General features: G+C 45.9%; 1 protein-coding gene and 1 pseudogene across 2 annotated transcripts in view; one reads left to right on the top strand and one right to left on the bottom strand.

Annotated features, from left to right (window-relative positions):
- Positions 1 to 679: 679 nt before the first annotated feature.
- On the bottom strand, positions 680 to 17,208 carry LOC110328347 (annotated as a pseudogene).
- Scamp5 (secretory carrier membrane protein 5) overlaps positions 11,872 to 24,257 on the top strand; it is a 24,592-nt gene continuing 12,206 nt past the window's right edge. The window contains exon 1 of one of the 2 annotated variants that reach the window (XM_021207396.1): positions 11,872 to 11,999. The gene's annotated coding sequence lies outside the window, so the exon portion shown is untranslated. Of the gene's footprint in view, positions 12,000 to 12,024; positions 12,163 to 24,257 lie in introns of those variants that run through there. The other variant, XM_029543379.1, reaches the window with a different exon arrangement.

The raw sequence follows: 24,257 nt of genomic DNA, 5'->3' as shown, positions 1-24,257 counted from the left end.
CTCTTACCCACTGAGCCATCTCACCAGCCCACTTTTTTTTTTTTTTAAATGAAAGCAGTCTTACTGGGTTTTAGTAAACATAAAGTAAAATGCACATATCTTTTGTTGTTGTTGTTTTGAGTCAGAGTCTCATATAGCCTCGGTTGACCTAGAAATCCCATAGCCAAGAATGACCTTCTGCATCTACCTCTGAGTGCTGGGGTTACAGGTAGACACTTCCATTCTGGTTTATGTGGTGCTGAGGATATACCTTAGGGCTTCGTGCATATCAGGCAAGTGCTAGGCTAACTGAGCCACATTCCCAGCCTCCTTTTCTTTCTCTGTTTTCATTTTGAGACAAGTTCTCATATTTAGCCCAGGTTGGCCTTAGATGTGCAGTCTTCCTGCAGCTGGGATTATAGGTGTCTGCCATTGCATCCAGGTCTGTTTATTCCGAGTTCCTCTCCTTCTTTCTTCAGTGCTAGATATGGAGCACTGGACGGTGCCCGTGCTAGGCAAGTCCCTCAACCCTTTAATTATTTTTCTGATTTGTCTTATTTTGCCCAACTTGGTTTTGTGATTCATCTTTATTTTGTGTCTGTTGATTGTTTAATTCTACTGCTCAATAATATATGATTCATTATTATTATTATTATTTATTCACAAATGGGACTTTTTGTCACTACTGAAAGTCTGGACTTTAAACAGATTCTTGGACTGGTGGTTCATATCTATTAGCTTGTTGAACATCAGCTCCTGTCTCATCTCCAGTAGCTTTCCAGGAACTACCGCCTTCACCATGGAGATCCATGAGCTTGCCCAATTCAAACTTGGGTTTCTTCAGCATTTTTACTTTTCTAACAAAGACGTCATGAAGAGGATAAATGGACTGGCAAGCCTTTTCTATGTCTTTCCCAATGCTGTCTGGAATCCGTTTATTAAGCACTTCCTTCAAGTCATTAGTCTGCCCTTCTCGGGTCATGATTTCCATCTTCTTCCAGATCTGGCAGACGTGCTAGTGCTGTGCATAGGATGCCTTGCGTATCTGCTTGTTGCATTTGTCAGTGATGCCAACCCAGAAAAGTCAAAGCAAATGCCCATCAGTCATCCTGACATCATCATGAGCTTCAGAGGGGTCTGCCGCTTTTGGACCAAGGAGCACACTTTGTCCCGGGGGTGAGATCCATGTCAGGGAACTTACTCAGACAGTTTTTGCCCTGAACATCCTCAGTAATTAGCTTGAACTCTCTAAACACAATTTTGTCATTTTGTAGATCGGCAAGGTTCACTTCAAACACACGACCCTTAAGGCCATCAGATGCCATTTTGGTTCCTTGAGACTAGTATTTTCCTGATGTCTCTGATATTGAACAATGCTGGAACTTTCACATCATACCAGCCTTTCTTTTTTCTTTTTTTTTTTTTAAAGATTTATTTATTTATTATATATGTAAGTACACTGTAGCTGTCTTCAAACACTCCAGAAGAGGGAGTCAGCTCTTGTTAAGGATGGTTGTGAGCCACCATGTGGTTGCTGGGATTTGAACTCTGCACCTTTGGAAGAGCAGTCGGGTGCTCTTACCCGCACAGCCATCTCACCAGCCCACCAGCCTTTCTTAAACAACGGATCAATCATGTTCTTCTTAGCTCCCTTCTTGCCCACTTTTGTCAAGTGATTGTTCTTGGCGACCACTATGGAGACCTGAAAGGGCAGAAGTGCGTATTTTATTATGTTTTTGATAGAGTTTTACTATATATCCCTGGATGTCCTGAAACTCACTATGAACACCAGAATGACCTTGAACTCACAGAGATCCATCTGCCTCTGCCTTCTAAGTGCTAGAACTAAAGGCAGAAGCCACGTGGCTATTCAATATCTTATTTTATTTATTTCGATTTTTAAATTTTATTTTATGTTTATGAGTGTTTTGCCTTCACACATACATATGCACACATATATGTATATGTACTATGTGTGTCTGATGTCTGAGGGGATCAGAAGAAGGCATCCTATTCCCTGGAATTGGAGTTATGGATAACTGGTTATGAGCCACCAAAAGGGTGCTGGAATCAAAGCTAGGTCCTAGGCAAGAGCAACAGCTTGTATTTTAAATAATATAAGATGACATATTCTTTTGTTGGTAGTTGTTTCCAGTTGTTTTGCAATGATTGTTAACGATCATTTTGTCTATGTTTTCATTTCTCTTGGGACTATACTTAAGGGAATACTTGCTGGGCCAAATTGTTTTCTTTCCTGTTTGTTTGTTTTGATGAGATTTCTCTATGGAGCTCAGACAGGTTTCAGACTGATCATCCTCCTGCCTTGGTAGCTGAGCACTGGACTCATGAGTGTGCACCACATATCTGACCCTATGTTTAGTTTTTTTCTTTTTTTCTTTTCTTTTCTTTTTTTTTTTTTTTTTTTTTTTTTTGGCAGGCTAGGAGGGTGGCTTGGTGATGGAGCACGTACTTAGCGTGCACTAGACCCTGGTTTAGATCCCCAACATTGCAAAAAATTAATTAAATTTAAGGAATAGAGAAGCCATTTTCCAAAGTTTGCCCCCTTGTCAGTAATGCATTTGCATGGCATCTCCATTCCCCACCAATACGTACATGGCTTTCAGTTAGCACCACATCATCCCAGAGAGTGTAAGTGAGTGGACACTTACTCAGTGGTTAATTATGCAGAGCGTGTATTCACATGGCCATCCCTGTATCTTCTGTGGAGTGATTTGTATTTCGATTACCTGGATTGTTTGCTCCTGTCACCCCCTTTCTGGGGATTTAATGTAAGGCCTTGACTACACCAGGCAAGTGCTCTACCTCTGAGATACATCTCCAGCTTTATTTGCCTGTTTTATTGTTTTGAGACAGATCTTATGTTGTCTAGCCTAGAACATGATATGTAGTGTTGAGGATAGTTTTGAACTTCTGTTTGTCTTGCTATCAACTCTCAAGTATTAAAATTGCAGACCTGAGCCACCACATCTAGTTTTATGTAGTGCTGAGAACTGAACTAGAGGCCTTGGGCTACCAAGGCAACATCCTCAGCCCCCTTATTTACCTATTTTAGTTAAAACCTAATGTATTAGTGTTGAGGTTTGGTTTATTGGTCCTTAGGGCGAAGATTTGAGATTAAAAAGGAAAAACATTTTCTACATTTGGGCTGGAGGGAAGCACAGTACCACAGTGCACCTGGATTCCACGTGATCCTGCTTCACTTCTCAGCATACAGATGACTGGTTTTTTTCAATGACTACTACACTTTTATGTGTCCTTTTGGGAGAGATCAGAATAAGACAGACTTGGAGAAAGAAGAGACTGAGAAATTAGATACTAGATTAAAGACCATAAAACAGAAGTTGAAAGCATCTTTAAATCAAATAGGAAACACTAAAAAGAATCCAATCTGGAGCACTCGGGAGGCAGAGGCAGGTGGATTTCTGAGTTCCAGGCCAGCCTGGTTTACAGAGTGAGTTCCAGGACAGCCAGGAGTACACAGAGAAACACTGTCTCAAAAAACCAAAAAAAAAAAAAAATCCAATCTGGAACTTATAATAACATCAAAAAACATTGTTCCAGATGGGACAATTCTATGGGGGCTTGAGAAATTAGGATGGCAGCCCATAGAGATACAAAGTATTGAGTTAATAATCCAGATTCTGCTGATTGATGCTAGTTTAAAGCACTGTCACACAATGGGTTGTGTGTTTCATTTTATACAGTTTGGAAAATTGAGATATATCTACATGTTGATACATCATACCATTGATACATGTTTGGAGTTCCAATGGGCTTCTGCTTCTGAGATTGCACATTTGTTAGAGACAATGACTGCCTTAAAATGCCCTTGCAAATTATTCCATGAGAATATAATATTTTAGACATTATGGCGTAAGACCCATCACAGGTATACCTTACAAGCTTACTGGTAAAGCCATTATAAAAATATCTAACAGGACTTTGAAGGGTATGCTCATTGAAAAGAAGGGGAGATGGTATCTCCCAAAGGTGGTTTAAAGTGTGATTTATTGACTTTAATTTTTTAAAAAGTCAATGAAACAAATAGCACAACTGCTAAGATACACTGGATTTTAGAAAAGATTGCTGAACTAGATCAGCCTGTAGACGTCCTAATTCCAAAACGAAAGAAAGGAGGTGTGATATACTGGGGAGGAAATTTTGCGTTTCTTTCAACAGAAAAGAAAAAAATCCATGGATTCCAGCCAAACTGATAAAAATTCTATTTGACAGAGGGAGATCCCCTGAAAATGTTGGCTACAGAAAAGAAAAAACAAATCAAGATCAAAACAGGGAACTTGCATATGGAGATCCTGTATTTGGGAACAGCTCTGAGACAGGCGGAGACTTAAATGTCTATAGACAGCCAATAAATCTAAATGGCTTCACAGTCCTCATAACTCATTAATGTATGTCACCCTTTCAATTGGCATAGGTAAAAATTTATACTACAGTTTGGTTACAGTCCAAACTAAGTTAAGAAAGACAGATGTCTTTCATCTGCTCAGAGGGAGAGCAGAAGGTCAACTTTGGCTGAACTGTGTGCTATTCACATTCCATACACTGTTGATACAGAATAAATAAAATAATATAATAAATCTTAATCCAACACTGGGACGCAGCAAGTGTGGGGGAATAAAGGGGGTGGGCAAGAACCTGCGTCCTGCCAGAGTTCTGGTGCTCTGGGTGGACAGACGTGGAGGACTGATGTGTGCTCTCCACTTGTCCCCGGGTGGGTGTCTGACTGTGTGAAGCCATGGACCCCAGTCCAAGGAGGGTGGACAGGGGGCAGTCCGAGGTCTCTGGGCCTCATGGAGGCCAGAGACAACAGGTTCTCAGTCCCAGACATCCCAGAAGTCGCTGGACAATGGAGAAAAGCTGAGAACAAAGTGGGGTCCCGGGGGCAGCTCAGTCAGCCCCAGGGTCAAAAGGAGGAGGAGGAGGGGAGAAGGGAGACTGGGTGGTTCCCACTCAGGAGAGAGTCTTTGGTCTGGTCCATGGCTGGAGTGCAGGAAGGCCTTCCGGCAGGAGGTTAGACACAGCTTTTTAGAGGAAAACCTATTCCATCGTTCAAGTACAGCAGACCTTGATGAGTAGAGACAGACTATGGTCTTAGAGCTTTATTGTAGAAAGGCAGAGAGAAAGAGAGAAGGTAAAAAGAAAGAGGCTGGACATGGCCACATGGAGAGAAGGGGAGAAGGAGAGTTAGAGATGAGCATGAGAGTTAAGAGCTTAAGAGAGAGAGGATGGAAAAAGAGAGAGAGAGAGAGAGAGGATGGGCCGGGCAGTGGTGGCACACGCCTTTAATCCCAGCACTTGGGAGGCGGAGGCAGGTGGATTTCTGAGTTCAAGGCCATCCTGGTCAGAGTTCCAGGACAGCCAGGGCTATACAGAGAAACCCTGTCTCTCAAAAAACCAGAGAGAGAGAGAGAGAGAGAGAGAGAGAGAGAGAGAGAGAGATTGAGAGGACAGGCCAAGCAGCCCCTTTTATAGCGGGCTGGGCTATCTTGCAGTTGCAGAGGAGCTGTGGGGCAGAGCATACCTGGCTATTGTCAGGTAACTGTAATGGTGGAGTCTAGCCAGAATGCTTGGGACTTTGTCTGACTGATAATCACAGAATTGTGGAGTTGGGGGCTCCATGATGTCAGGCACCTGTGTGTCTGGGAGCATGGCTCACCTTTCTGTCCCTTGTAGAGTTTCTACTGGGTCCCTGAAGTAAGTCTCGCTCGACCAGAAAACAAGTACTGCCTCTCACTGTCCCACAAAACACCACACTAAAACCCCAAACACACACACACACACACACACACACACACACACACACACACACACACGAGACTCCAAAGACAACTGAAGATCTACCACTGAGCTATATCACCAACCCTAGGAGTCTTCTTCTTTTGAATACACAAGGTTCTAAGTTCTATTCACATCCACATTCCCACTGCAGAAAAAGGAGACTCCGCAGTGCAAACGTTCACAGGGATGGGTAATAACTGGTTTTCAGGGGTTATCACAGAGGCAGCGGAGTGCCCTCTCCAAACCCTTAGTCATTCCTCATGTTTTTTTTTTTTTTTTTTTTTTTTTTTTACTGCAACTTCCTGGTATTTTCTGCCTGAGAATGTTCTAGGCTCAGAAGTGCCAGGAGTCAGCAGTCCTTTAGGGGAATGTCCAAATTGTCTTTGATACAGTAAGGAAGACCCTCGGGAGGGCCAAGTTCTAGTTGCCTACATTAGTAACATGTTCTTTAAGAGCTTGGCCACATTAGTAACATATTCATCATTGTTTTCTACATTGTTTTCTTTGCCTCCCTTGTTTTGTTTAAAGCAGATCATTTGTATCTACTCCCTTACTGCAGAGTCTGACTCTCGGAAAAAAAAACAGCCTCTTTGGTTTCCTGTTGCTGAGATAAAATACCCTGACAGAAGCAACTTAAGAGAGACAGTTATTCACATTAAATTCACAACCAAGAGCAGGAAGCAATGAAGTAATGCATCTGTGCTACTGCTTAAACTCCTTTCTCCACTCTTAATAGTTCAGGGTCCCTTGCTAGGGAGTGGTGCCACAGTGTATGGGTCTTCTCACTTCAATTAACAAAATCAAGATACTCCTCAGTGGTCGTGGCTATAGACCAACCTAATGCAGACCATCTTTCATTGAGGCTCCCTTCCTGGGTGATTTTTAGATCACATCAAGTTGACAATTAATAGTAGCCACCACACCCAGCCTAAAGACAGTGGCTGGAAAGATGGCTCAGAGGTTAAGAGCACTGGCTGATCTTTCAGAGGACCCTGGTTTGATTCTCAGCACACACATGGTGGCTCACAACCATTGGAACTTCACTTCCAAGGAATCTGATGTCCTCTTCTGGCCTCCAAGGGCACCAGGCACATGTGTGGTACAAAGATATATACATGCAGGAAAAACACGTATACACATACAACAAATTAAATAGATCTAAGACAAATAGTGGATCATCCCTTTCTTAGCTCCATCTGTCCTGTTTCCTTGGGTGGACTGACCACCTCTCTGGTGTTCACTGCTTCGTTTATAAATGGGGATGTTAGTGGTCGCTTCATAAGGTAGGTACAAGGCTTAGCATCTCCTTTGATGGATCAAAGGTTCAGAAAAAAACTGATATTCTCACTTGATTATTGATCTGTAATGTCGATGTTGTCCTGGAGATCCTTGGATGGGCATGCCACATTTGTCCATAGCTACTCAAGGAAGATAAAGAGCTTGGAGCTGGCCCTGTGGGTGACTGACTAGATTGATGTTCCTAATAATTTGTCCCTCCCTACAATGGGATTAAACATTACTATTTGTCATGTGACTTTCCCCATCATCCTGCATGAGGAGCATTCCTCTCTGGACCCATTTTAGGTCTAGCTTTATGACATACTTTGAGTAAAGGCATGGGAGCAGATATGACATCCCTCAAGCTTGAAATGTTAATGTTATTACATGGTTTGGCTCAAAAGTGGCTCTCCCACTTCTTCCTAAGAAACACACATTCCCATTGCTGGTACACAGTAGGAACTAAATATTCATTGACTTTATTATGCACCAGATACTGTCTCATATGTAACGTATGTCTAAATGTGTGTAATCATTAGTGTTAATTGTCAGCTTGATAGAACAGGGAATTACCCAGGAAATGGCCCTCTTGGCATGCCTGTAGGGAATTCCCTTCCTTTAAAAAAATGTTCATTTTTATTTACATATGTCATGACCTGCACAGCTTAGGGACTGACCTAACTGGGTCTCTGAGGAATGGAGAAATGACAGGCACACATACAGAAAAGCTGGGATTGGATAGGCTGTTGCACTCTGATGGACCAACAACAGCCTGGATACCCAGCACATTTGTTATATGCAGCAAATGAGGAGAAGGCTGGTTAGCTAATTTCCATGAGTTCCAGGAGATCTCTATAGAAGAGCAGCCTCATCTGGAGGAGGAAGCTGTGGTCAATGTGTAGATGAGGATGCTGCAGTTGATACTTTGTGCACATCCTGGCTATAGCTAAAGGTTAAAAGTTCCTGAACACCTTTAGTTGTATCAGGGAGAGGCTTTGCCATTTCTATATATCTGAGACACTGGGGTCTTTGATATGGCTGTGTTCATAACAATAATACATATTCATTCAGGATTTCATCTGCTTCTCATATGTATTGACCTTGGTCCTCCGGAAGAGCAGTTACGGCTGTTAACCACTGAGCCACTTCTCTGTCTCTGTCTTTCGGTCTTCCTGCCTCTCTGTCTCTTTCTGTGTGTGTGTTGTGCGCATGCATGTGCAAGTGTTCATGTGGAACAAGTCACATGTGGAGGTCAGAGGACAACTTTTGGAAGGAGTTCTCTCCTTCCGACAGTGGTTTCTGGGGATTGAATTTAGGTCCTCAGGCTTGGTGGCAAGTTTTTTGTTTTTGTTTTTGTTGTCTGTCTGTTTCATCTCTTGTTTTTGAATGAACATTTTATCACAGCAACAAGCAAAGAAACTAAGACCGTGTGTTATTTCATTTTATCTTCACAAACCACTGAAGCTTGGATCCTGTGATTTTTATTGCTATTTCCCATAACTGCAGGCCACGGGGGACAAGCATCTGACTCACATTTACACTCGAGGAAGGGGCAGTTTACCTCTTCTGCCCATCTTCTATGTTGCTTCTTCTTGTAAGTGATCGGCAAATGCTGGTTAAACAAGCATTTGTTTAAATGATGGTCACTATGACACAATTATTCCCCTCCATTCACGAAAGTGCCACAATGTCTTCAGACAAACCAGAAGAGGTTACACACCAGATCCCATTACAGATGGTTGAGAGCCACCATGTGGGTGCTGGGAATTGAACTCAGGACCTCTGGGAGAGCAGCCAGTGCTCTTAATCACTGAGACATCTATCCAGTCCCCTATCTCATTTTTTAAAATCGATTAAGAGTCTCGATTGAGTGATCAAGGGAAAATTATTTATGAATAGTATAGTTATTATACGAGAACACCAACATCTTCTCTAAATGGCCCATATGAGCCACAAGTTATCTCTTCTTACCAGTTCCATGTGAAATCCAGATATTCATCCTGAGAGAGTGTTATCATCCCAGATCCTCTTTTGTCCAAGTGGTCTCTCTCAGGCCTCATAAGTTCATTGGTAGTCCCCATAGTTTTGTAACTAGTATAAACTTGGTTTATTTCAGGGATAGTCAGTAATGATGTAATACAAAACATACTGATCGATTGTCATGTGCTGTTAACCTTTATTGAGAAACTGGATGCAGGGTGGATTCCCCCCTGGAATTTTTTTTTTTTTTTTTTTTTGGTTTTTCGAGACAGGGTTTCTCTGTATAGCCCTGGCTGTCCTGGAACTTACTCTGTAGACCAGGTTGGCCTCGAACTCAGAAATCCACCTGCCTCTGCCTCCCGAGTGCTGGGATTAAAGGCGTGCGCCATCTAGAATTCTTGACCCAAGCATTCTTTTTTTTTTGTTTTTTGTTTTTTGTTTTTTTTGTTTTTCAAGACAGGGTTTTTCTGTATAGCTCTGGGTGTCCTAGAACTCACTCTGTAGACCAGGTTGGCCTCAAACTCAGAAATTCGCCTGCCTCTGCCTGCCAAGTGCTAGGATTAAAGGCATGTGCCACTACTGCCCGGCGACCCAAGCAATCTTATATAAAGTGCCCACTACCCGCTAAAGCCCTTTCTCTGGGGGCAGGCTGATCCCTTGCTTCTGTGACAGGCAGAGAGTAGAGCAAAATAACCCAAGAGTAAAAGCACTGTGCTTTGAGCACAGCCGGAAGGTACACTTTCCCCAGATGTGACCGGTTTGTCCCGTGGTGTAAATCTGCCTACTGTGTGAACAGGAAGCCAGGACCTCTTTGATGAAGACCCTGTCAGTGGGGGAAGCTACAGCATGGCTGTCCCCTGACTCCGCCTCTGCTGGATGTTGTCAGCCTGATGTCCTGATGTTTACCCTGCACCTGCTACTTGCTGTTTTTCCTTTGCCTTTGCTCACCTCCTGCCTGACATGCTCAATCATTTGAAACTGGAAGTCCAGGGGCTGGAGAGATGGCCCTGTGGTTACGAGCACTGGCTACTCTTCCAGAGGAACCAGGGTCTATGCCCATCACCTGAGTGATAGCAGATCACAACCATCTCCAGTCCCTGGACGACTGTCCCACGTGTTCTTCCAACTTCCACAGGCACTGCAGGTTATATGGTGCACAGACACATATGCAGGCAAAACACCCCACACAAAATATAACAATGAAAAATTATATATAATTTTTATACATAAAAATAATAATGAAAAATTAAAAAGAAACTGAAAATATAGCGGCCGTAGAACAAGCTATCATAGAGTAAGCAATCACGTGTGTGTACTGAGGACAGATCTAAAAGAGAACCAGGTTCTCAGTTGGTAAGCTAGGGCTCTTCCTTCTGGCTGGCCTGGTGGCTTCTGCTGCTTCCTGCTCAGCCAGCTCAGCCTCCTTCTGGACTCTTCTGCACTTGTTCTTGTCTGCTCTTCTCCTCTCCCTCCCTTCCCAGGCCAGCTGTGGGGGTGAGGCCCCAGTGCTGGCAGGCTAGAGCCACACAATGGGCCCTTAGTCTGGGCAAAGAATCCCTGCAGTGTATCCCACCCACTGAAGCCCTCTTCCAGGCCCAGGGTGGTGTGGGTGAGGGATCGAAGCCATTGGTTGGCAGGGCAGGGGATGGCCTTGGCTGTGGAGAACCCACAGGGTTTTACTATGTAAACACCACTCACAATGGCAGCCTGTCTTTCCACCCCAGGCCCATGTCTCCAAGGAGTCTCGGAGCTACACTAATTCTGCACTTGTAAGCATTTACCTTGGTCCCTTCTCATTCTTGCTGTTAACATCTGTACATTATTATCTCCTTCCTTCTGTTTTTTTCCCTCTTTTTTTCAGAGCTATTCCTTATCCTTCTATTCCTTTTTTTTTTTTCTTCTTCCTTTTTGGGACAGTAGCTCATGTGTATCCTGGTAGTCTGGTACTTGCCCACTTGCTGTGTAGAAAAACTGGATTTGAAGTTGCACTGACCCCATTGCCTATGTCTTGGAAGGGCTAGGATTATTGATATGAATCAACACTATACTCCCGTGCTCTCTCTGTCTCTCTTTGCCTCGCTGTCTCTGTCTCTCTCCAAGGTAGCTCCAGCTGTCCGGGAACTTATGACGATTAAGCTGCCTTTGAACTTCCAGAGACGGGCCTGGCTCTGGCTCTCAAGTGCAGAGATTAAAGGCATGCACCACCATGCCTGGCTCTATGTCTATTTCTTATTTCATTTTATCAAGCTATCTATTTCTTTACAAAAAAAGGATTTACTTATTTTTATTTCATATGTATAAATGTTTTGCCTCCATCCACGTGTGTACACCATGTGCATGCCTTTTGGATCCCCTGGAACTGGGGTTATGGTACTACCATATGGGTGCTAGGACTCAAACCCCAACCCCTTGTAAGAGCTCAATAAGTACACTTAACCACTGAGCCATTTCTCCAGCCCCTCATCAAGCTGGCTCTTACTCTTTCCCGGTACATCCTACAGGTCCCTGTGATTGGTATGGGGGTTATTCTCCCCACTTTGCAGATTTGGAAGATGAGGCACTGGTTGCTGGCACTACTGTACGTTTCTCCTTTCTATGCACTCACTGTGCTCTTGTCCCCAAGGTGCCCACCTAGCACCCGAACGAGGCCTGGCCGAATATCTAGCACCACGGACAGCTCCTGCAAGGTGCGGAGGCGCCGGTGCCTTCCTTCTCGCGAGCGCTAGTGGAACAGCCTTACGAGCGGAGTGGGAGTCTCGCGAGAGTGGTTGCAGCAGGCAGGGCGGCCCGGGAGCGCGCGGGCCCGCCTCGGACGCGCGCACACCCTCCCCGCCCCCAATCCGGGAGCCGCTGGCGGCCCGCTCCGCGCCTGATCGCCGGGTGCAGCGCAGCTCGGCGCGGCGCAGCGCGACTACCTTTCTGCAGCCGAGCGGTCGGGGCTGGTGAGTCCTGGGCCTGGAGCCCCGAGGAGGGAAGCTGCGAATTGGGTTGGAGAGGTGTCAGCGGCTCCAATTTTCTGCCTTCAAAGCGTCCCTCTTCATTTGAGGGGGCAGGTCGAGCTGCTGGAGAGGTGGGGAGTCGAGGTGACCTTTCCTGCTTGGGGTGGTAAGAGCTCCTTGTACACCCCTAAATTCTCCTCCCCATCCCTCTTTCCTCATTCCCTGTCCCCGCAGAGGGAGCCCGGGATTTGGGTGACGTCAGGCCCTTAGATGGAGCCTGGGCTTTGGGCCCTCCACCCCACAAACCCCGAGTTCCACCTGGCATTCCCTGAAAGCCGGCCTTCTCCTTTTGGGATGGCGCACGCGGCCGGGGATGGGGACGTCTGAAATCTGGTGACCGTGGCATCACAAAAGGCACCTGCAGGTGGACCCAAGTTGTACTCATGCCTGGGAGGCCGACCTTTGTACCGCGGGTCTGAGCACTCTGGTTTTTGGAGGAGGGGGATGGGTGCACTGCCTAGGGCCCCGGATACCACCAGGGCTTTGGGGAGTGGGATGGGGGTGCTGGATGTAGCGCATCCAACATTAGCACCAGTCAGTCACGAGGAAGGAGGGGAGATGTGTAAGAACCAATCCCCGTCCTTGCCTTGGGGTTCTCCTGATCTGGAGTCTGGGGGAGTCAAGTGAGACTAGGACTGATAATTGGTTGTTAAAGGCCGACTTGAGGAGATCAGAAAAGGCCAGGGCTGGAGACAGAGAGAAGAGGCAGCGGCTGTCAGGAGGAGACTTTTTGGAGATGGGATTTGGAAGGAGGCAGAGGCGAGAGAGGCATCTTAGGTAGGTAATGGACAAAAGTTCAGAGGTGGGCATGAAGCGCTGCTGCCCCACCCCAGCCTGTCTGTGGTGTGTGTGTGGGAGGGATGGTCTAGAGAAATTTGCAACCCATGCGTTACCCATTATGTCTCCTCCATCAGGACCGTGAAAGAGGGAGACGATTCTGGCAGGGCCACGGTTGGCAGAGAGATTTTGCTTGGGGTTGCTAGTTTAGCTTCTGTGGGAACTTGGAAAGACAGGGCCAGTTCTCCATTTCTGAGAGAGAACCATGTCAGGGATGGGCCATCGAAAATGGAGTGTTAATAGAGGGGCTCAGGAGTCCTGGGACTTGTGGCCATTTCTATTTTTCTTTCCTTTATGTTTTTAAATTGTAATCTACATATACGTATATATGGGTGTTTTGCCTGCATGTATGTGCACCATTGTGTGCAGTGTCCTCAGACAATAGCGTTGGAGCCCATGGAGTTACAAATGGTTGTAAGCTGCCATGTGGGTACTGGGGAAAGTTTGGTCCTCTGGAAGTGCAGTCAGGGCTCTTAATCACGGAGCCATCTCTCCAGCTCCAGTGTGGTTGTCTCTTTAGCCCCCTCTTTGGCTGGTCACTGCTGAACAAGTTGATACCCCTCTCTGGTTATCTTTCTGCTAACACTTTCTCTAGGGACAAGATAAGTGGACTAAATAGTGACCTCCCTTGAGGAAGGGTCTTGTTCTAGTTTAAGAGAACCCTCTGAGTTCTCCCTTTTCCCTCTTCCTCTCTGCCTGTCAGGCCTCCTCTCCACGCGACACTTCCTGCCTTGCTGTCAGTCTGGGGTCTGAAGCTTTCCTGAAGGAAGTGATACAGCTGGCTTAGCAGAAGTGCTGGCCTTTGCCTCTTTAGGGGAGGCACCAGTCTTCCTGGGGAGGATATCCAAGCTTTAAGTCTTAAATATGGGGTGAGTGTGGGGCTCCGTCTGCTCTGGCCTGATCTGAAATCTTCTCTCCACCACGGACCTGATTTTTTTCCTACTGCAGGGTCTGTCCCCCTAACTTCATACTAAGAAACAGAACAAATTAACATCTGGGTTCAACCTCCAGGTTGTGTGGAGTCCAGTAGGAAGGCACATGCCTGTAATCCTAGCAGTTAGAAGGCTGAGGCAGGAGGATTACTGGGCATTTAAGATCAGCCTGGGCTACTGAGCAAAAGCTCTATATCAAAACAGCCTCTACCTGTGAGGGATGGAAGACGAGACCGATGGGTGAGCTCAGCACCAGTGACTGCTTTAGAATTTATGTGGTAGGATGCAGAACAGCAATGTTTGGGAAGGGTCCCAGAGGAGGTGTGGGAAGTGATAGGGTTAGTGAAGGTGATAGGCTACTGGTTTGGGATCACTGGAGTGGCTAGACATGGTATTCTCCAAAATGTGTTATAGAAATTTCAGCCTGTAGTGCGGAGGAGGGATTTGTAGATGATTGGCATAAAGCTTTAAAATGCCAGGTGCAGGATCTGTGCCTGCGGGAGGGCACCACAGCGTCAGCAGCAGCATGATGATAGCACGCCCAGGGGAGTGCTGGTTTTTGAGAATGATTCATAGCTTTGGGCTTCAGGACTACAGATGGGAGTGAGATCAGGAGAAGAGGGTCAGAGGTCAAGCAGGAAGTAGAAATGTCCGTCTTAGCCAGTAGGCAAACAGAAGAATGACCAGTTCTGTGCCAGAGATGAGGGGCTCTTGTTGGCAAGCTGAGAACACTTGGAATTGAATGTGTTACAGTCTAGGTTCCGTAAACAGCCTTCACTCAGGTTCTCTTGGCTCAGGTGTGATGGCCCGTGCCCATATTCAGCAGCTGAGAGGCTAAGGTAGGACTGCTGGGACTTCAAGGCCAGTTTGGGCTAAATAGTGAGTTTCAGGCCACCCAGGGATACCTAGCAAGAGCCTGTGTCAAGAGAACTAAAACCAACCTACCCAAAATTTCAATTATGGATAGTATCTTATTTGATAATAAGATGCTTTATTAAGCCCACATTTTTCAGAAACATTGTAACCTGCTTCCCCCACCCCCTAACTACAAAAGATTCTCACCTGAAGAGCAAATTACTAATTCTCCATTAAGAGTTTTGGTTATAAAAGCCAGTGATTTCTTTCATTTCCAATATCACCCCTTTCTCCAAGAAAAAGGTGGCCTTGTCCTAAGAACAAAGGACCCGCAGACTTCTGGTTCTGTGATCTCAGCCTCCTGCAGCCCCTCTGAGTCCTTCCTTTGAGAAACAAACCAGATTTCTGCCCTGGCTCATTCACAGGTGACTGACTGCTCACCTTGGAGAAATGACTTGAGGCCTGTGATAAGGGTCAGGCTACAGTCAGAGCTGGGGGAGCACCCTCCTTTGAGGCGCCTCTGATTTAGTTTTTACCTCCACTTCCCTAGTTGTCTACCTTGTTTTTCTGGAGGGCCTTGATTCTGGAAGCATGCTCTCATTCCATATCCCATTCTGTTTGGGGAAGGCGGTGCCCCTCAGCCACCCCATCTTGATCTCATTGGCATCTGGTCACTCACATCCTTGGGTTCCATGCCCTCAATCACTGGGCCATTTTGCCTGTGTGTCCTACTGAGAAGCAGATCCTGTTCTGGATGCTCCACTCAGAATATAGAAAGGGGTTAGATCAGGGCAGTGTGAACCTGCTTCCACCAGGGTGTCCTGTCTTAGTCATAACCTTATGTCATCTGAAACACCTAGAAAGTCTTCCTCATTCTCATCTGCTCTTCAGTCTGTCCTATGGCAGGAATAGTCCAACCTGGACTGTAAGCCCAAAGTTTACTCAGGATGCGGGTGATGGGGGAGATGGGGGTGATGGGGGAGACGGAACCATGCCCGGGTTCCTGCCCTCTTGTTCTTTTTAAAAATAAGAGCATTAAACTTTTAACATTTTATTTTCATTTTCTGGCGTGGGTGTTTTGTCTGACTGTGTCTGTGTATCACATGCATGCCTGGTGCCTCTGGAGGCCAGAAGAGGGTGTTGGATCCCCTACCCCGGAGTTAGAAACGGTTGTGAGCTGCCCCGTGGGTCCTCCGGAGGAGCTGGCTGTGCTCTTAAAATGTGGGTTCTCTCCAGCCCTTTTCTTTTCCTTTCTCTCTTTCTATTGAGACAGGGTCCCATCATGTAGCCCAGGCTGCTGTCTGACCCATATTGATCTTGCTGCCTCTGCTTCTCAAATGCTGGGATTATAGACATGTACTGCCACTCTGGGCATGTCTCATTCATCTCTTGAATTCTAGCAAGGAGGTTTCCTTGTGGAAAGCCCTACATGCTACGGTGGACACTGACCCTTTGTGTCTCCCAAAGTTCCACTGCCTGTCAATCAGTCCTCACTGCTGCCTCCTGAGCCTCCGTCCTACTTTCTTTGATGTCTTCCTCCTGGTATGTTAAGGTAGCTATGTTTCCTGACCTGGAAGAAAGCCTCCTACCAGTGTCATAACTGTTGTAGTTTTGTCTCCTTCTGTAGCCCAGGGTTGACTTAGCCTTTTTAAAAATTTATTTATTTATTTATTTGGCAGGTTATGAGGGGTGTATGGGGAGGTCTCTTATAGCACAGGATGGCCTATAGCTCTCTGTGTAGCTAATAATGACCTAGGACAGATCTCTTGCTTGCCTTTGTTGCTGGAACTATGGGTGTGTCCCACCACACCCATTCTGTAGGGGGTTGGAGATTGAACCCTGAACCTTGTGCGTGCAGACAGAGCTACAGACCCAGCCCTTGCCTTGTTTGGTTTTGAGATGGGATCTGGCCACCTGTGTTCTCCTCCCAAGTGCAGTTACAATAGGCATGCACCATCAAGCCTGGATTTTTTTAAAAATAGATTTTATTTTTGATTGTGTGCAGGTGTGTGTGTCTGCCTGTAGGTATGTGCACATATGTGCACGTGAGCGCAGGTGCCTTGGAGGTCAGAGATGTCTGATCCCCTGGGGCTGACAGGTGGGAGCCACCTGCTGTGGTTTTAGCCAATTCCATCCCTTCGGCTCCTTGACTCATTTCTTCTTTTCACTCAGATTTTCCCAGTTTCTTGGTAGCATGTCTCTCACTGTGCTGCTTCCTGGACGCTGTAACCTTCTGAGTGTCGGGTCAGTCACACCTGACTGCTCTGGCCATGGCCACTGTTGACCTAGTTGGGCAGTCATTAAAAAGATTAAGATAGATCTGTACTCATTAATAGGAAAGGTTTTATTTCTTTATTTAAAAAGGTTTTTCTTGGGGCTGGAGAGATTTAGTGGTTAAGAGCAATGACTGCTCTTTCAGAGGACTTGGGTTCAGTTCCCAGTACCCACATGGTGGCTCACAACCATCTGTACCTCCAGTGACTGGCTCCAGTGTCCTCCTCCGGCGGTGGCAGGTACCAGGCATACATCTGTTGTACATACATTCATGCACGCAAATCACATATACACATAAGCTAAATTCTTTTTTTTTTTTTTGGACTGAAGAGATGGTTCTGTGGTTAAGAACATTGGCCGCTCTTCCAGAGAGGACCATATTCAGTTCGTTCAGTTCCCAGCACCCACATGGTAACCCTAGTTCCAGGGGATTTGACACTCTCTTCTGGTCTCCACAGGGCCTGCACACTTGTAGTGCCCAGACATACGCGCAGGCAAAACACCCAACACATTAAATAAATCTTTTGTGTATTTTTTCATTATTTGGTATGTGTGTGTGTGTGTGCGTGTGCGCGCTACAACATACTTATGGAGGCCAGAGGACAACTTTCAGGAATCAGTTTGTTTATTCTGGCCTGTGAGTTCTAGGGAACTCAGGATGTCATGCTTGATGGCAGGGGCCTTTACCCGCCATGCCACATGCCTATCTGTCTGTCCTTCCTTCCTTCCTTCCTTCCTTCCCTCCCTCCCTCCCTCCTTTTTATTTCTTATTTTTTGAAGTAGAGTTAGGATTCATATTTATTTTACTTGTTTGTATTTATTTTACATTGACTTTATTCCAATGCAATAAAGTCTTGTTTCTTCTGAGAGACCTTCTTGCTTCCTGACTCAGGACTGTTTTGTTCCTCTTGTGAGAATCTCAGTGTGGCAGGGGGGCTTATGCATGTGTTGAGCCAGTCATGAGGTCTGTGTAGACAGTGGTGCATCTTGGGTATTTTGCCCAGTTGGCTATGTTGGATGACTGTTGAGGCTGGGTGGTGGTGCACGCCTTTAATCCCAGCACTTGGGAGGCAGAGGCAGGCGGACTTCTGAGTTTAAGGCCAGCCTGGTCTACAGAGTGAGTCCAGGACAGCCAGGGCTATACAGAGAAACCCTGTCTTGAAAAACAAACAAAACAAAACAAAACAAACCCCAAGAATCTGGGTTGAAATCCTTAGGTTCTGTATTACTCCTTTTTGTTATTGTTTGGTTGTTTTTTGAGATAGTGTCTCTCTATGTAGCCCTGTTTATCCTGGAACTAGCTATGTAGACCAAGCTGGCCTTGAACTCACAGAGGTCTGCCTGCTTCTGCCTCCAGAAGAAGTGCTGAGATTAAAGGTGCCATACCAGTTTCTGCTTTATTCTTTGCAAGTGCTCACTCCCCCCGCCCCCTTCCTCTTGAGGCCCTTCCACATGCTAGGGCTACAGGAATGAGCTTCTTATTGTTTTGCTTTTTTGAAAGATTTATTCAATTATGTGTGTATGTCTGCACAGGTATATGCATGTGAGCATAAGTGTCCTTGGAGGTTAGAGGGGCCAGATTTCTGGATGTCTAGACTTACTCAAGGCTCTAAGTCTTCTGATGTGGTTGCTGGGACGCAAACTCAGGTCCCCTGCAAGACCAGTACCTGCACTTAATTGTTGAGCTAATTTCTTCAGCAACCCGCACCCCCCCTCCCCAGCCCAAGATGTTCTCAGACTCAAAACATAACCCAACTATGACCTTGAACTTCCTGAAACTTCTGTCTCTACTTCCTAGACCAATTCTGGTTTAAAAAAAATTCAATATTCTCTTTAACCCTGTGTCCAGTCGCACTTCTTGGCCTGGGCACATCTACTCCACTACTGGGCCTTCAGAATGATGCTCACTGCTATTTTAAAGGGACAGCTTAGAGATACTTGTTGGCTTTCTGGGCATACGTGCCCTGGAAACCATGCCTGGGAACCTTGAGCAGTTTCATGGGTGAGTTCTTAAAGTGAGCACAATAGTATGAAGTTACTGACACCATGATTCTGTGACTCAGGGTAGAGATGACCATTTTCACAGGTCACCTTATACCACTTATGGAAAGAGAGAGTGAGAGTTTATTAAGAAAGGATTTGACCCTGTAGGTGCAACAATATGAACTAACCAGTACCCCCTGAGCTCATGTCTCTAGCTGCATATGTAGCAGAAGATGGCCTAATCGGCCATCATTGGGGAGAGAGGCCCCTTGGTCTTGCAAACTTTATATGACCCAGCAAAGGGGAAGGCCAGGGCCAAGTAGTGGGAGTGGGTGGGTAGGGGAGCAGGGGTGTGGGGGGGGATATAGGGAACTTTCGGGATAACATTTGAAATGTAAATAAAGAAAATAAAAAAAAAAAAAAAAAGAAAGGATTTGAACATAGCCCTAAGCACAAGCATTAAGAGAGAGGGGCACTTAGGGAAAGGCTAGGCCACACTCAAGTCTGGGTATAGGCTTCTCAGGAGAGTTGCATTGAAACATTTTTATAAGATGAAATTGAGTGGGGCTGAAGAGATAATGGCTCAGTGGTTAAAAGCACTGGCTGCTTTTCAGGAGGACCTGGGTTCAATTCCCAACACAGACATGGCAGCTCACAACTGGCTGTAACTCTTAGTTCTGGGGATCTCATGCCCTCTTCTGGCAACTACAGGCATTGCATGCACAAAGTACAAGACATATACAGACTGAAGGAGCTGGGGTGGTGGGGGGAAGATGAGAAGAAAACATTGGATTATGAGAATCCCAAGCCAACCAGAGCTTCACATTGAAACCCTGTCTCAAAAAAAAAAAATCAGAATATGACACAGCATATTCGATCTCATGTTTGTGATATAGCTATACATTAAGTGTGAAGCAAAGGATCTGGGGCTAGGAGTCTGGCTCAGAAAGGGAGTCCTTGCTTAGCATAAATGAGGTTCTGCTACAAAACTAACAAAACTGAGAGGTCTAAAGGTTAGGCAGTTTAAGGATGAGTGCAGAGAAAGTAGATTTTGGAGTTTCTTTTTTTAACTTCATACACTTAAAAATTACTGTGTGTTGATGAGCACATGCTGTTTCTTTGGGGGCACGTGAAGGTCAGAGGACAACTTTGGGGAGTTGTTTCTTCTCTACCTTTATGTGCAGTCCAGGGATGGAGCAGAGGCTACAAGGCCTGCTTGGCAAGCACCTTCATGATAGCCCAGGCTGGCCTCCTCCTAAGGTTTCATGATAGCCCAGGCTGGCCTCAGACTCCTGATCTTCAAGCCTTTATGTCCCAAGTACTAGGTTTATAAGTATGTGTCCTACAAACGTTGGCTTTGTTCTTTACAAAGTGTTTTGTTTTGTTTTGTTTTGTTTTAGGAGGGAGAGTCAGTATTCCCCAGGAATGAGTTGCCTAATTGGTTATCCAATACCAAGTCAGCCCTTAACATATGTATCTATGAACAATAGTACATGTATGTAGCAGGTGGTTGTGTTTACATAGTTAAACATGCATACACACATATGAGAATAATAACTTTAAAAATCCATGAACATGAAGGGGCAGGGGAAGGGCATAATGTAAATATAGTACTCACATATAAAATGCTAATAAATAAATAAATAAATAATTTTTTTTTTTTTACTCCAGTGTGGTGGGTGATTCTAGGCTAGCCAGTATAGTAAATCTATATATAGGCTAGCTATATAGGAACGCTCTGTCTCAAAACAGTTAGATTTGTGTGTGTGTGTGTGTGTAATGGGGGTGGAGAGGGAGGGGGCAGGTGAGCAGGAGCAGAGGCATGCATGCACGTCATGGTACAGATGTGGAGGTAAGAGGACACTTTTGGAAGTTGCTTTTCATCTTTCATCTCTTTGTTGTTGAGACAGGGTTTCTCTGTGTAGCCCTGGCTGTCCTGGAACTTGCTCTGTAGACAGGGCTGACTTTGAACTCACAGAGGTCCACCTGCCTCTGCCTCACCACGCCCAGCGGCCACCTCGTTTTTTTGAGACGGGGTATCTCCTGCTGTGTTTGCCTTTCCCGCTTTAAGCAAGCTTGGCTTCAAGCTTTCTAGAGATTTCCCTGTCCCTGCCTCCCATCTTGCTGTCATGGGATTACAAGTGTGAGCCTTAACCACGGCTGTCTGGGATGCAGGGCTTGAACTCATCATCAGCTCTGTGTGGCTAGCGCTTTCACCCTCTGCGCTGTCTCCCCACCCCTCAGAGTTTTATTTATTTATGATAACACTTTTAGCTTTTTGGCTGTCTAAAAGCTGAGTTGGGCCTGTTGTGGGAATGTTTGTTATCTCATCAAATGCTGAGGCAAGATTGTCATGAGTTTGAAGCTAGCCTAGGATACATAGTGAGTCCTGGGCCAGCCTTGGATACAGTGTGATAACCTGTTTCAAACCAACCAACCCACCCACCAACCCCGAAGTAGACTGAGGGTTTTTTTGTTACTGTTTTTGGAAGGACAAAATCCTTCACTATGTCCCGTGGGTTACAGGTGCATATAACCATACCCAACTTTTTATTTAGGTACCGGGGATTCAAATCAGGTCTCTCCTGTTTGTACAGAAAGCCACTGAGTGATAGATATCTCTAGCCCCAGAATGGTGTTTTTTAAAAATTCAGTCATTTCTTCTGCTTTATCAAAGAACTTTGTATTGACTCAGTGGTAATAGCACTAGCTATTACCAGTTCTTCCAGAGGACCTGGGTTCGATTCCCAGCATCTACACACTGGTGGTGTTACCCCTTGTCTACTTCCCCCTTAGATAGCCAGGCCCATTGGGGTGCAGGATGCCATCGATGAGTGTGAGGGGAAAGAACAGCTGGGAACAGCTTAGGAGACCTGGTTTGGTTTATTGGGTGGGAAAAGGGGGTATTCATGCCCTGGGAAGGTGGCCAGGGACTCTGGGGCAGGATTTGTGTGGCTGTGCACCACTGGCCAGGGCAAGGGTGTTAGAAAATTCGTCATCTACATACTCAGGGACTGCAGGGTGGGGAGGGGGAACCTTATAAGGTCAAACAAGGAGTGAAGCCTGACAGCTGTCAAGGTCATAACTTCCTGCAAGGGTTGATGGTGGGGTGCTGGCTTCATGGCTCTGGGTTGGGATGGGAGAGGTAGTCAACTCTTGCCATCTCATGTCTTAGGTATCTGGGGTCGAAGTTCCCTCCACTATTCTCCCTTGGTCATTACAGTCCCACATGGTGGCTTGCAACCATCCATAACTCCAGTCCCAGGGGATCCAGTGCCCCTTTCTGATACTAATCACATGTGGAACATAGACACATGTTCAGGCAAGACACTTAGACACATAAAATAATACACATTAAAAATAATGAAAAAGGACTGTGCTCCCACACACACTTTTGTGTGTGTGTGTGTGTGTGTGTGTGATGATTACACCCAGGGCCTTGTACTTACTTACTGTCTACCTATCCATCCATCCCTCTTTCTTTCTCTCTCAAAGATTTGTTATAGTTTAGTTTATGTGCCTAAATGATTCACCTGCGTGTGTGTGTGTGTGTGTGTGTGTGTGTGCACGCGCGCGCGCATGCGTGTGTGCTGGGTACCATGTGCCTTCCTGGTTTCCACAGAGGTCGGAAGAGGACAGTGAGTCCCTTGGAACTGGAGTTATGGACAATTCTGAGTTATAATGTCTGTGCTTGGAACCGAACCTGAGTTTTCTGCAAGAGAAGCCAGTGCTCTTAACTACAGAGCCAACTCTTCAGCCCCTCCCCCCTTTAATTTTTAAATTTAATGTGTGTGCATGCACATAGGCAGGCATACAAGACTCCTGGAATCCTTGTGGAAGTTAGAGAACAATCCGTGGGTAAGCCATCCAGCCTGTTGTCTTAGTCAGGGTTTCTATTCCTGGACAAAACATCATGACCAAGATGCAAATTGGGGAGGAAAGGGTTTATTCAGCTTACACTTCCATACCATGACCAAGGAAGTCAGTCTATGACCAAGGAAGTCAGGACTGGAATTCAAGCAGGTCAGAAAGCAGGAGCTGATGCAGAGGCCATGGAGAGATGTTCTTTACTGGCTTGCTTCCCCTGGCTTGCTCAGCCTGCTCTCTTATAGAACCCAAGACTACCAGCCCAGAGATGGCACCACCCACAAGGGGACCTCCCCCCTTGGTCACTAATTGAGAAAATGCCTTACAGCTGGATCTGGAGGCATTTCCCCAACTGAAGCTCCTTTCTCTGTGATAACTCCAGCTGTGTCAAGTTGACACAAAACTAGTCCACCTGTTCAAGCCTGTACATTCTAATCATGTGATCTCCCACTGAGAGAGATCCAAGGTCTCCTTCCCTTCCTTCCATCAAGCCCTGTATCCCAGGCTGGCGTTCACCTTGTGCTCCTCCTGCCTCAGCATCGTGAGTGCTGAGATCACTCACATAAGGCGTGTGCGCCACTCTGCCAGGCGACACCTTTTCCAGTGTTTTGTGACCCACTATTGGCATTACTCATATCCGCTTGTAACTTTTTATTTAGAAACGTTCACACCCTGGCAGGGATAGTGAGGCTGCCGGTGTCCTCTCAGATGGATTCACTGCTAATACTTCCTCCACCATCAGGCTCGGAGGTGGCTTTTATCCACTGAGCTGTCTTACAGATTGAGTCCTCATTTTTGACATCATAGATTGGTTTTTCTTAAAAACAAAATAAGCGATGGGCGTGGTGGCGCACGCCTTTTATCCCAGCACTTGGGAAGCAGAGGCAGGCAGATTTCCGAGTTTGAGGCCAGCCTGGTCTACAAAGTGAGTTCTAGGACAGCCAGGGCTACACAGAGAAACCCTGTCTCGAAAGCAAAACAAAACAAACAAACAAACAAACAAACAAAAACAAAAAAACCCCGAAAACTTTATATCAGCCAAGCTTTGAAAATGGTGAGATGTCATTGTACTTGACTGTGGACCGTTTTTTTTTTGGTCTTGATTATGCACGTGTCCCCATAGAGTGGTGTTCTAGCAGGTGATTGCACAGTGGCTTCCTTTAGCATTATGTAAGCATGGGCTTTTCTACCCATACCCCAGTTCCTGAATAACTATTTGGAGGCTTATTACTTCTGAATAAATGCCTAGGCCAAGCTAGGTCTCTTCCCTGATGAGCTTGTAACTTACATCAACCCGTTTATGCTATTCTGTGTCTTCCACACGGCTAGTTACTGCTCCTTAGTTTCATAGTCCTACTTCCTCAGAGTTCGGGCTTGACTCTCTCCCAGAGTTCCTCTCTTTGCCAGATGTCCCACCTTCTAATCCTGCCTCAGCTCATTGGCCATCAGATTT

This window comes from Mus pahari, chromosome 10 (genome assembly GCF_900095145.1).
Source record: "Mus pahari chromosome 10, PAHARI_EIJ_v1.1, whole genome shotgun sequence".
Lineage (NCBI taxonomy): Eukaryota > Metazoa > Chordata > Mammalia > Rodentia > Muridae > Mus > Mus pahari.
Note: the sequence above shows the minus strand (reverse complement) of the source record. Positions and strands in the feature narration are given on the sequence as shown.